We start from the raw sequence: 12,920 nt of genomic DNA on the forward strand, positions 1-12,920 counted from the left end.
GACTCTAAACCTTGTGTACACCAGTATGTATTTATCAATTTTCAACTTGATGTGATATTTGCGTGGAGACACGCACACTCTCAGACCATGCGTACGCACAACTTCTAGTTGATCAATTGTATTGGAAGCAAACACTTATTTTTGGGGAAATGGAGGTGTTTGATGCACAGGAATTATAATAAAAGGGAGGTTAATAAAAAACAGATGCATTTGCTGATGGTAAGGAGATCGCATTGCAGCATATCGACTAATATGTTTATTTTACCTTTACTAGGCCTATCCTAAATCATAATCATATTGCAGGACATGTCTCTCCTTTTCTGACACAACTGGTTTATTCCCGCTACACAACAAATATTAGGCTACCATTTATCCATCGCTCACTCAAAAGCCAACCATGCTCGAAAGTAAATAGACTGGTAGCCCATTTAAAATATTTGAAAGTATGGATAGGCTACAGTATTGCTGTGGAATAGGAGTGCGATGTCATAGCCTATTTAATAGGGATGTGCATCTTTCCCTTTCAAGATGATTCGACACGTATCTAGATACATCGGCTCTGATACGATACAGGAACGAACCCTTTTAGTTTGAAACGATTCCGTGCGATTTGGTTCGATGCTATACAATTCAATGCGCTAACATTTGTTGCATAGACATTCATTTCCATTCTTGTAGCTGCGAGTGTTTGGCACTCGCTACAGATGGCATGCGTTTTTTGGGGGTTTGAAAAAGTCACTGCAAAAGATTAAAACATTCTTCCCGCACCTCTAAAGAAATGTGATCACATTTCCCATTGCACTTTCTTTTAGAAACTACCGTGGCCCAGTTAAAACATCTCCAAATCGCAGAGCAAATTAGTTTGTTTTTGTTACCATAAAAAGGTGATGGAGGGCGTTTTACAGGCGGGGTTGTAACACTTGCTCACGAGCGCACAAATATTGCATTGCTCTGATGTATCAATGAAAACATGTGCATATGTTCCAGCAACAGTTTGATAAATCCCACTAATTTGATGCTCACGCAAATTCTAGAATCTCCACATATGCCAGAATTTTGTGAGAAATGTACACATGGTTGATAAATGAGGCCCAGGACATTTTAGATAAAAACCAGGTTGCCTCTGTCAGGGCAGTCATTTTTTTTTAAAATATGCAGTGTATTTTGCTAATCTTTATCAAGGGTGCCAATCATCTTGGCCCTGACTGTAAACATAATACACAAAAAAAAACATTATTGACTTGATTAAATCTACTGCCATCACCCACAGTCTCTTGTATACTACAACAAAACAATAACAACATGCATAAGACTAAAGATTGAAAACTCAACAAAAACAAACAAAAATACCCCTTTCATGAGACACATTTCAGCCCTTAAGTTCTTAGAAACATCTCATAGCCCCCGTGCTTTGACCAACTGATACTGTGATGATGAGGGTGTGTCCCCCGACCCCTCCTCCTCCGCGGTTACCTCCCTTGCGTTCCCCTCAGCGTCTACCACCACCGCCGCCCTCTTCAGATCCTCATAGCGTCGCTGTCTCTCGGCCATGGCAGCGCAGGCCGCCACCACCTCATCAGATTCAAAGTCATAGTCCCGTTGGAGCTCTGGAGCGTTCAGGACCTCCCGCTGGGCCGCCTCCTCCCGCTGGGTCCGGTCCCGAGCCGCCAGTCTTTGCTGCTGCAACCTCCGTGCCCACGCCAGGTCCTCCGACCAGAGGGGGCGCTCTGACGGACACAAGTGGATCCCCACCTGGAAAGACCTCACCGCCTGTGGACAGGATGAAGACTTTGGTGGTATTTTCCTTTCTGTTTACATACTTTTATTCTTAAAATGAACACAACACAAATGACTGGTAATGAAAGAATAATTTCATGGGGAAGATGAATGGCTTTGAAAGCAAAGGTTTCAAGGAGGGTTGGGCGATGCCAACCTTTGTCTTATCGTCATTATGTACCCATAAAACATCATGACATACGATGCTATCGACCTTATTGGCTACCCTCCAAAATAAGTAATACAAAATTGCTAAAACAACAGTTGGGCTATAGCGCTGATGAATTATGACGAAAGATGTTGTTGAAAGCCTGGGCCGAGGCTAAGTGCAGGCAACGACAAATATTTTCTAATATTCCTTTCTGGTGGAGGAGCAGAACAGTTTTTTGTGTGCCTGTGTCGGTCTGTGTGGTGCGCAAATGATGGAGCAGTGACTGTCTGATGAGGAACGCGCTGTCTTAGTGAGCTAGGATATAGGCCTACTTCATGGGCTGGATAGAAGCAGTCTACCGTCTTCAGAACTGGATAATAAATGCTTAATTTGCCTCAAAATAATAGAAAAATAAATATTGTTTGTTCTCTCTCTCATAAAGCTGTGATTGAGAAAAACCTATGCCTAAACTTAGACTATAGACCTTCATTGGCTAGAATATTTGCAAAATAAGCTACTGTTAATAACTTGAACTTGTCTTAAAGCTTTTATGATTGGCCTAGCGGAGGATAGGTTATTGGCCATTTGGTTTTCAACCTCGCATCGAGGGATTTTCTCAACCCGCATGGATCATGTCTTTCTTAATAAGCTTAAACTTGTCATGTGATTTTTCTATAGGCCTACACTCTTGTAGGGCCAAATGTTTGTTCTCTACCATTGTGGAGAGAGAAGGGAATATAGGCCATGTTTTTTTTTTAAACAGTTAGACAATATAGTGTATAATATATATATATAAAAAAAACATGGCCTATACTTTTTAGGATAGAGCCTAATGCCCATGCATCCTACAAAAAGAGAGAGAGAGAGAGAGAGAGAGATTAACAATATTTTCTGACTGGATATTGTTCACTGCTTTGGTGGAATTCTCAGCTGTGCCTGGTCTACATTCCTCCCTTGCATTCTGTAGGCTATATAACATATTATTGAAATAGGCTATAGTAATTATGAATAGGCAAATTACTCGTAATGTCACTTGTGTGTTGCCCTGCGAGACGTCGCAAGACATGATTGGTGCCAGTCATGTTCAATTAAGCTAAACCATAGTCTGTCACATTACGACGTCACCATCGTCAATGGCTGTCGTCTAGCATCGCCGATAGACGATACGATCGTAATATCGGTCAACTCTAGTGTCAAGCATTGACGTGACAATTGAAGAATCTTAATGAGTTAAAAAAAAAAACTGCTTTGGTGGTCGCTAGGGGTCTTGTTTCTATGTGCATTGCTAGTGAATGGCCATCTGTCCCTTTCCCTGGGAATGGGGTGCAGGTGTCTTGAAATAGGAATCAAGGAGATTTTGTTAAGGGAAGGTCTCTAACATACCTTTATATTTTCAAATGGGCTGGTTTATGTATTTTTTTATACTACTGGCCGGGAAAAATTCAGGGCTATGCTTTGATATCGAATACCTATTTATTCAACTGTTAGAGCAGAGCTAAATCAACTGATTTAAGAGTTAAAGGAGTATTGGGTGTGGTTGATCACAATGCCTACCGAGAGGCAGCTCCACTACTATAGGCAGGGGCGAAAATCTGATATCAACTTTGGGGGGGAAAATTACATGACATTTTCTCAAGAGCAATTCCTGAGGGGGACACCAAAAGTAGTGCTGTAACACATAGCCTACATTGTAATATGGTAAATGTATATTGAGGAACCAAAGAAATAAGGTGTTTGCCGTACTCCTAACTACCGGTACCCAAAACTACACAACTACTCACAACAGCAATACCATTGCCTTTAACAAATCTTAGTTCAGTCACCAGTTTAAGTTGAGAGTGGGGGTATCCATGGCATTTTCCAATTATGTTCCTATTTTACAAGTAAAAAAATGGAGAACCTTTCATAATGTTGCCAAACAAAGACTCAACAAACTTACCTGGGACTCCCTGTCTCTGCCAGTCTGTCCCTGCATATCTGTCCCCAACTCTGCTGTCTGTGTGCCATCTGTTACCTAATCTGCCTAATGACATCATTTCCATTAGAATTTCATTTCTTTCTTATGAACATTTTATCAACTAGTCTTTGAGATATTAGGCTACTAGGGTTCTTACTTTGCGTTTTGGTGTACTGAAAAATACTCTGATGTCCGTCTTTTATTTTTCTGCCATTTTTCTACCTGGCTGGCTGGCTACACACACACAGTGTGTAGGCTATTTACAGTAGGAGATGGGCTTCTATCATCTTATCTTTTATCATTCTATTTGGGCTTCAATCTAAAAGGTAGCTAGCAAATGTGAAACGGATTAAAATGACAAGAGTTGACAGCTGTATGAGTTCACCATTTACACAACATATGCTGCAACCTTTTGTAATTTTAATAGTTTGTTTCATATTGGCTGGCTTCCAACAATAGCTGAATTTGCAAAGCTAGCGAGCACCAATTCAGTTTCAGTGGTGTTTGCTATAATCTTTGCTACCCGGGTTAAATAAAATAAATAAATAAATAAAAGTTCCCTTGCGACAATTTAGCTTTTGCAACGAGACCATTAAATATATTTAAGACAATGGTAGAAGAGAGTGTAGTTCTGTTCAGTTTGGACTTCAGTTTATCGCTAACCTTATCACAGGGACTTTGAAGCACTAACTTACATCATCTGCATGCTGATCTCGGAATAAATTGACGATAGCAAAGATTCCATCTTTGACGAGGCCACATAAATGGAATAGGTACTAGCTAGCTTAATAGTTCATATTTGCGCGCTAGCTCTGCATATTCAGCTAGTGTGTGTGCGCGATTGACTGGATTAACCTCACGTCAGTTACGTTCATTGAGTGCCTTTCAGACAGTAGATACGACCCCTTTGTTACCTTGCCAGTGGATCAAACCATTGTGAGGAAAAGGGTGGGGGGGGGGTCGCAATCTTTTGAAACTTAAAAACGCGCTATTAAGTGTCTATAATTAGCACAATTGCTTTCATTGCATATTATTAATATTATTTAAATTACATAGTTATGTTTCAGTGATATATTGGGGGGGACAAATCATATTTTTCCCAGGATGGGGGGGTCGTGTCCCCCCCGTCCCCCCCGCGATTTCCGCCCCTGACTATAGGGAAAGACACGCTGCCGGTTCATATTGCAAATCAAAGATCACTCTACCAGCCGGTATACAGTAAATAACCTTTGTACCACATCCTGTCAAAAAAATGGTCTACAACTAAAAGACAAAGGAATCACATGATTTGTGGAGACGGAACTGTTAAAGTAGTTTAATATCTACGTTCCGTAACATGCTTAATCATTTCCTCGAATTTGATGATGCGAGGAAGCATGCGTATGTCAACAATGTAGCTGTAGTCTATCAGTATGTCAGCTACGTCAAGAACAAAACTTTTCCCCGTCACATTTGTTTCAGTATAGAGATTTACTGCGTCATTATTCCGGTCTCCATCATTCATCTGACCTGGCAGAAGTACATCAATTTACACATTATCGTCTAACAGAGAAGAAATCCTACTTCGCACAGTAATGGTGTTAATACGTCAAACAATCTACCACTAAGTGATGATATCTATGAGTTCGAAAATTACAGCTGATCGTGAATGAAATGAGTTGAATAGCCTACCATTAGAAATGCATTGCTGAATCCCTTCTAGCTATCTCCGACCAAACTCATTAACAACAAACTTTTTGTTATGGTGATGAGTTCCAAGATGGGGCTGTGGCTGGCCACCTCCAAGCCTAAAAGCGTTTCACAGCAGTAGATTAATGAGACAAGATATATACAACTTTATTTAATTTGATAATTAGGTAACTGTCCCATGGGTATTTCCACCAGGGAAAACTCTAGGCCCTAGTTATTGATTCCTGTTCCCCTATGTTGTGAAGCCAATCTCTCATGCACTCTACCTTTCTCTTCTGCTCTCTCCTACTCTCTTGCTCCCTTTCTCGCAACTACTTCAGAGCATAGTAGAAAGCTAAGCACTTCCCCAGTACCTGTCCTGAGCACCATGATGTAGGCAGCATGCTACTCACACTGAGCCCCAGGATCACGTTCCATCCATGGGAAAGAAGACCGTTGCCAGTGCCTGGCCAACATAGACTCAGGCCCCAGGCCAAGGATGTGTTACCCGTCAAACGGGGAAGCATTTAATGAAAAGTAAAAGGGAGTAAAAAAAAGTTGCATAGATCATTTCCCCTCTTATATTCCTGAGGGTCCAAACAAGACCACGATGTGATTCAAAGTGGTGAAGTGATTTTACAAGCCACCATTACAGGGCTCCACAACCACACCCTGCCTTTTATGGTCTGTATCTGTATGTTAAATGGATGGGACTTGCGACTTTCTGCCACTCTCTAATAAAGGCAACCTCAGCTCTTATTAGGCCAACATTCCTGAAAGAGAATGGTTTGGTTTCCCCAACTGGCAAAGGTATGCAAACAAAAATACCATAAAGGCTAAGTCAAGTGAAACTGCCAAGAAGAACCAGAGTTTTGACAAATTAACTCAGGCAAGTCGAGACTCATATGATAAATGGTTTGTATTCGCACAACTCTTTCAAAAGCATAGTTTTGTCAAGGGTGGAATTAGGTCCTCTGTGCTCCTTAGTTTATTACAACAATAATTCCCCAACCAATTGACAAAACCGTCCCTTAGTTCTAAGAGCCTGCTTTTGTTATAACCTCCATCTAAAAATTGGATGATTTATTATTATAGCATTATTATAGTTAGGGGTGTAACAGTAGATGTGTTCATACTGAACCGTTCAGTATGGGGATCTAGGTTCAGTCTGCTCTGTGAACCCGAATGAATACATAAAATAACAATTTAAAACCCTAGGCCCATAGGCTACGCCTATGCTGTATTGTATGACTTGAGTAAATCTGAGCTGAAAAAAAAATGTAATGCTATTCCGTTAAAACTAGAGCCTATGCGCACGTTGTAATCGAAATTCAAATCTTAATTGCCACATTTCAAACATGTCCTTTTTGAGGCGCAGCCAGGAACATGTTCTGTACGATGGCGAGTGGTGGGGTCGATAAACCAAGAGGATTCTCCATCATTGTTTAAATCTCCAGTTTGGGAATATGTTGGTTTCCAAGCAGATTAGAGAGTATGTGGCCACTGCTGGTTTAGTGAACCGTTAGACACCTAATTATAGCACATATGCTATTAAGAGTCAATTCCGGGCACTAGGTAAAGAGAAATAGAGAAAAGGAAAATAAATGCCAGAAAAAAAAGAGGGAAACAGACTAAGAGAAAACTGAAAGGTAAATAGAAAAGAGAGAGAAAAGCAAACATGAAAAAACAAATAGGAGACTTGAATATGTGATGTAGGAGATCACTGCGCCAGTCCATGTGCAAACATGGCACTACTCAAACATGTCGATGCACACAATGTCCTGAAACTTGACTGAACAAGCCCCTCTTAAAATAGACAGGCACTTTCTCCTCTCCTACTAATACCTATCCATTATATGTATTGGAAGTGTGTATATATTTGGCGAGCTTCAGCTCAGGCAATTTTCAACACTTCCCATAGTTGTTTTGGGTACACTTCTGACAGTTCTGTTGCCCTGGGACATTAGAGATGGAGAGATGTACACAGTGCCATTAGCCATAGGGTTTCTGAGTTCAGCAAGGTGTTTTTTTCTCTCCTATCTAAACAGCAGAGGAGTAGTCGAACTGTGATCCAGCCAGTTTTCATAGAGATACAGTGGCAATTGTAGCATGTAAATCTTAATGGGGCGAACAACTTTTTTTATTTTTTTTTAGATGCATTCCAGAAAAGGCACTACACAACACTAAACTATAGATTAATTACACTATAAATGGTGACAAATGGTGCCCACAAACTGTTAGGGCCGACATAAAGCATTCCCAAGAGAAAAGTCCCAACAGCAGTATCAACACCTTACCACTGCTACACCTGGCTATCAGCACAGCTTTGTCTGGCAGCAAAATGGTTCATTCAGCCTAATGTATTTCCTTTTACAAACACATAGCTGATATGGCTAACTTGCTTAAACAAATGTTGTTTCTACTGACAATTGAGATGCACAAACTACGGCCTAAGGGTACGACGAGCGGATAAGAGGCAATCTGTAATTCCGATTGAGACATTAATGAGCGAGGTAGGACAGATGTAGTCAATATAACTATTTGTTCAGCACTTTTGAAATGTACAGCGACAGAATTTAGAACATGGGCCGTTCTTACAGTATTCTCAGTATTCTCCCTGCACACCAAGTTAGAACCGTATGATAAATACAGGGGGCATATAAGCAGACAATGAAAGCATTTACAATATTCAATGATTACATTTATCTAAAACAGGCTATATCAAATCAAAGTTTATTTGTCACGTGCGACCAATACAACAGGTGTAGTAGACCTTAGTGAAATGCTTACTTACAGGCTCTAATCAATAGTGCAACAAAAAAAAGTGTGTGTAGGTAAGTAAAGAAATAAAACAACAGTAAAAAGACATTTGAAAATAAGAGTAGCAAGGCTATATACAGACACCGGTTAGTCAGGCTTATTGAGGTAGTATGTACATGTGGGTATGGTTAAAGTGACTATGCATATATGATGAACAGAGAGTAGCAGTAGCGTAAAAAGAGGGGTTGGCAGGTGGTGGGACACAATGCAGATAGTCCGGTTAGCCAATGTGCGGGAGCACTGGTTGGTCAGTTGAGGTAGTATGTACATGAATGTATAGTTAAAGTGACTATGCATATAAGATAAACAGAGAGCAGCGGGGGGTGGCAGGGGGAGGTCACACAATGCAAATAGTCCAGGTAACCATTTGGTTACCTGTTCAGGAGTCTTATGGCTTGGGGGTAAAAAGTGTTGAGAAGCCTTTTTGTCCTAGACTTGGCACTCCGGTACCACTTGCCATGCGGTAGTAGAAAGAACAGTCTATGACTGGGGTGGCTGGGGTCTTTGACAATTTTCAGGGCCTTCCTCTGACACCGCCTGGTGTAGAGGTCCTGGATGGCAGGCAGCTTAGCCCCAGTGATGTACTGGGCCGTACGCACTACCCTCTGAAGTGCCTTGCGGTCGGAGGCCGAGCAATTCTCGGGTATAGGCTACATGTGCACCACCAAGTCAGAACAGTAGGTGAAATTAATAGGGGAAAGGGACCACATTATTAGGGTGATGCACATAGGCTACTAACAGCTTACTACACAACATACACTTAGTATTACTTTCTTAGCTACAGTATACATATCTCCCTGGCATCTTACATCATTTATGCAGCAGCATACAAGACATTTTTGAACTCACCTTGTTGTGCTGTGCTCACTTGCACAGGAAGGTGGCGCTGCGGTCTATCATGGGCAAATTTTGTCATCAAACTTTTGTCATCAGGCATTCTCTGGATTTATGGTGCTGGGAACTCGGGTAAAAAAAAACAAAGTCGAATCATGATGACGTCAGCGATCTTCAGGTCGGAACTCTAGAAAGAGGCCAGAGTTCCCGACTTACAATTCAGAGTTGGATGACCGTACAAAACGTATTTTCCCAGACGGAGGTTTCTTTCTCCCGAGTTCCCAGTTGTCTTGAAGTCAGATTTCCCAGTTCTGAGTTTACAGTTGTTTTGAGCGCGGCAGAAGTCATGCTGGATTGACAGATTAAACATTGGCCAATGTTCATCCTTTTAAGCTTGGAAAAGAGACCCTTAAACCCAGACCTTGGACCACAACTCAATTGTCAGTAAAAACCACATTTGTTTAAGCAAGTCAGGCACATCAATGTTTTTTTTAGTTTTTTTTAGTTTTTTTAAAGGCAGGTAAGAAAGACCCAGAGTTACCTCAGCTGCAGAGTTACCAGCTTCAGAAATTGCAGCCCAAATAAATGCTTCAGAGTTCAAGTAACAGACACATCTCAACATCAACTGTTCAGAGGAGACTGCGTGAATCAGGCCTTCATGGTCGAATTGATGCGAAGAAACCACTACTAAAAGGACACCAATAATAAGAAGAGACTTGCTTGGTCCAAGAAACACAAGCAATGGACATTAGACTGGAGGAAATCTGTCCTATGGTTTGATAAGTCTAAATTTGAAATGTTTGGTTTCAAGTGCCATGTCTTTGTGAGACGCATGTGTTGTTCCCACCGTGAAGCATGGAGGAAGAGGTGTGATGGTGTGGGTGCTTTGCTGGTGACACTGTCAGTTATATATTTAGAATTCAAGGCACACTTAACCAGCATGGCTACCACAGAATTCTGCAGTGATACGCCATCCCATCTGGTTTGTTTTTCAACATGACAATGATCCAACACACCTCCAGACTGTGTTAGGGCTATTTGACCAAGAAGGAGAGTGATGGCGTGCTGCATCAGATGACCTGGCCTCTACAATCACCCGACCTCAACCCAATTGAGATGGTTTTGGATGAGTTGGACCGCAGAGTGAAGGAAAAACAGCCAACAAGTGCTCAACATATGTGGAAACTTAAAGACTGTTGGAAAAGCATTCCATGTGAAGCTGGTTGTGAGAATGCCAAGAGTGTACAAAGCTGTCATCAAGGCAAAGGGTGGCTACTCTGAAGAATCTGAAATATAAAATATATTTGAATTGTTTAACACTTTTTTGGTTACTACATGATTCGATGTGTGTTATTTCATAGTTTTGATGTCTTCAATATTATTCTAATGCGGAAAATAGTAAAAATAAAGAAAAACCCTTGAATAAGTATGTGTGTCCAAACTTTTGACTGGTACTGTGTATATATATATTTTTGTTTAAGCTAAAAAGGTGCCCCACCTGCCCTGAATGACGGGTCGCCACTGAGTGGAAAACATAATTATTCACCCCCTTTGGATTTGTTCACATTTTGTTGTGTTACAAAGTGGGATTAAAAAAAAATTTAGTTGTGATTTTTTTTTATTGATCTACACAAAATTCTCCATCATGTCAAATTAAAAAGAAATGTCAATATCTCAAATATCCTCTTTACATTAGTATTCACTCCCTTTTTTTTAGGAAAGCGTCTTAATTCTAGAGTCAAATTTGGTTTAACAAATTACATAATAAATTACAATAGGGATTGAGATGATTTTTGAATGACTGACTACCCCTTTCTCTGCCCCCCATACACACAACATCAGTCAAGTACTGAATTTCAAGCACATATTCAACTATAAAGAAGAGGTAGCTTGTTGAACGCCTCAAAGAAGGGCATTGATTGGTAGATGGGTAACAATAACAAATCAGATATTTAATATCTCCTTAAGCATGGTCAAGTTAATAATTATGCTGGAGATGATGTATTAAACCAACTAGACACATCAAAGATACAGTCGTCCATCTGAAATGAGCTGCAGGACAGGAAGGAAACTGCTTAGGGATGTCACCATGAGGCCAGTGGTAATTTTAAAACAGCTACAGAGTTCAATGGCTGTGATGGAAGAAAACTGAGGATGGATCAACAACATTGTAGTGACTCCACAATTGACAGAGTGAAAATAAAAATATACAGAATAAAAAAAAAAAATCCAAAACATGCATCCTGTATGCAACAACACATTAAAGTAATACTGCAAAAGGAATAAACCATTTGGCCTAAATGCAAAGCCTTATATTTGGGGGAAATCCAGCAACACATCACTGAGTAACTGCCTCCTTATTTTCAAGCATGGTGGTGGTTTCTTCATGGTATGGTTATGCTTGACATCAGCAAATACTCTGGAGTTATTCAGGATAAAAATAAATGGTCTGGAACTAAGCACAGGCAAAATCCCACAGGAAAACCTACTTCAATCTACTTTACACCAGACACTGGGAGACGAATGTAACTTTCAGCAGGACAATAATAACCTACAACACAAGGCCAAATCAACATTGGAATTGATTACCAAGAAGACAGTTAATATTCCTGAGTGGCCAAGTTACAGTTCTGACTTAAATCTGCATGGCAAGACTTGAAAATTGCTGTCTTGTCATTATCGCCAACACCTTGACAGAGCTTGAATAATTTTGAAAAGAACAAATGGGCAAATATTGCACAATCCAGGTGTGCAAAGCTCTTAAAGACTTACCCATGAAGACTCACAGCTGTAATCACAGCCAAAGGTGATTCTAACATGTATTAACTCAGGGGTGTGAATACTTTTTCATTCATCTTTAAAAAATGTTATAACTGTTCTTCCACTTTGACATTAGACTATGGTGTTTAGATTATTGACAAAAAATGATAATTAAATCCATTTTAATCCCATTTTGTAACAATAAAATGTGAAGAAATCCAAGGGGGTAAATACTTATGATACCCACTGTACAGAGAGGTTCAGGTGAGCACTGTTGGGCACTTTAAGTAATCTTCCATGCCCCGGGCACTTGGATGTGCTTCAAAAGAAGAGCCACTTTATTACACAGAGAACAGGGAACAGTTATAAATAGGAGCTCAGGGTAATGACTGGCACATTAGTGTATGTGGGGATGACAGACAAGCTAGGGCCACTTCTCTGCAGACTCACCTCCCTACAGTGGACTGAAACCTAACATGAGATACAGATGCATTACACACAGTTGTTCACTTAAACCTTGCATTGATGTCAAAGGGAGAAGTGCATTATGCACTAATATCTTTGTTTTTATGCGCCTGGATCTCAAGTTAGGCTACCTAGTTGTACATAAAACACAACTTGAATGCTTGTCACACTACAGCGCAAAACCTACCCGGGCCAACCAAGCTGGCCTGGTTACATATTCTCCATAGTTACTCAAAAGGACCATGTGAAAAGAAAATATCCAAGACAGCACAGTTTGTTTAGGGCTGGCACAATAGTATGACAAGTGTGCGGTAATACTGACCAGGTCCACCTCTCCCAGACTAAGCTGGGCACGGCCGAGTGTCTGCCAGCTCTCCCACCACAGGGGGTGGAGCTTCACAGCCATCTCTGCTGCCTGCACCGCCGGGAACACCTCTTGCAGGACGGTCAGCACCTGCAGGTCAAGGTTCAGAGTGCAATGGTCAAACA

The 12,920-nt window shown here is 40.8% G+C and overlaps 1 pseudogene across 1 annotated transcript in view; it reads right to left on the reverse strand.

Annotated features, from left to right (window-relative positions):
- The window catches only part of LOC106562969 (tetratricopeptide repeat protein 33-like), a 40,581-nt pseudogene continuing 27,661 nt past the window's right edge, over positions 1-12,920 (reverse strand). Inside the window, exons 3-4 of the transcript XR_014379432.1 lie at positions 12,754-12,885; positions 1-1,770 (exon numbers count right to left, since the gene is read on the reverse strand). The product of XR_014379432.1 is annotated as a tetratricopeptide repeat protein 33-like (transcript). The remainder of the gene's footprint in view (positions 1,771-12,753; positions 12,886-12,920) is intronic.

This window comes from Salmo salar, chromosome 11 (genome assembly GCF_965601325.2).
Source record: "Salmo salar chromosome 11, fSalSal1, whole genome shotgun sequence".
NCBI lineage: Eukaryota > Metazoa > Chordata > Actinopteri > Salmoniformes > Salmonidae > Salmo > Salmo salar.